Source organism: Orycteropus afer, unplaced genomic scaffold (genome assembly GCF_000298275.1).
Source record: "Orycteropus afer afer isolate SDZICR_OR568_19922 unplaced genomic scaffold, OryAfe1.0 scaffold00106, whole genome shotgun sequence".
Taxonomy (NCBI): domain Eukaryota; kingdom Metazoa; phylum Chordata; class Mammalia; order Tubulidentata; family Orycteropodidae; genus Orycteropus; species Orycteropus afer.
This window is the reverse complement of record NW_006921693.1, coordinates 346555-347937: the sequence shown is the minus strand read 5'-3', so window position 1 is coordinate 347937 and position 1383 is coordinate 346555.

Genomic DNA, 1383 nt, shown 5'->3' with positions numbered 1-1383 from the left:
GGCCTAGAGACCTTAAGAACTTTCTAGAAAACTGGAATAGTAAGTATAAAGGGCAGGACTTTCATACTCAGTTCCAAGAATCTTTTGTTTCATTGCATTTTCATGAAGAAACAAATTCTTGAATGAGTTTTTTCAAGAAGTACCCATTGGTGGTATATTCCCAAAGTTCCTAAATGCCTGAGAATGTCTGCCTCTTGCCTTATTACTTTGAAGATACTTGGTTGGTTACAAACTGCTTTGCCCACATTCTTTTTCTCAGAACTTTAGCAACTCTGCTGCACTGTCTTCTGGGATTGACTGTTAATGTCATCTAAGTGGAAGAGGGAATAGAGTACAGAGTGCCTGAAGACAGGGAAATTGGTAAACAACTCACATCTCTGGCAAGAGGGAGTGAAGGTGGAACTTGCAGTGGTAAGGAAGGTGGCAAAGGGAACAGAAGCACCACGTGACTTGAGGTAAGTCATTCAACACCTTTGTCTATTCTTGCCAACACGCTGTTGACTGATGTCAAGGAAGAACAGGATCCCAAGTTTTGGAATCAGACAAATTTAAGTTCCAATCTCACCTCTGCCTCTTACTACTTTGAGAGTCATTCTGCTTCTGTGAGCCTCAGTTTGCTCAGCTGTAAACTGTTAGGTGCTGTCAAGTTGGCTCCAACTCACAGCGACCCTATGTACAACAGAACAAAACACTGCCCAGTCCTGTGCCAGCCTCACAATATTTGCTAAGCTTGAACCCATCATTGCAGCCACTGTGTCAATCTAGCTCATTGAGGGTCTTCCCCTTTTTCACTGACTGCCCCCCCTTTACCAAGCATGATAGCCTTCTCCAGGGACTCGTCCTTTCTGGCAACATGACCAAAGTGGGTGAGATGCAGACTGGCCGTTCTCACTTCTAATAAGTATTGTGGCTGCAATTCTTCCAGGACAGATTAGTTCATTCTTCTGGCATCAATGGCATTTTCAATAGTTTTCATCAACACCACAATTCAAATGCATCAATTCTTCCTTAGTCGTCCTTACTCATTGTCCAGCTTCTTCATATAGTCCAGCTTCTCAAATTATTTGCTCAGCATACAGTTTGAATAGTGAAAGGACACAGCCCTGATACATATCTTTCCTGATTTTAAACCATGCAGTATCCCCTTGTCCTATTCGAATGACTGCCTCTTGGTCAGTCATTTGGTACACTTCATGAGCACAATGAAGTGTTTTGGAATTCCTATTCTCAATGTTATCCATAATTTGTTAATTAATAAGTTGAATGCCTTTGTGAGGTCAATAAAACACAAGTAAACATCCTTCTGGTATGCTTTGCTTTCAGCCAAGATCCATCTGACATCAGCAATGACATCCTTTTGTTCCATGCCTTCTGCATCCAGCT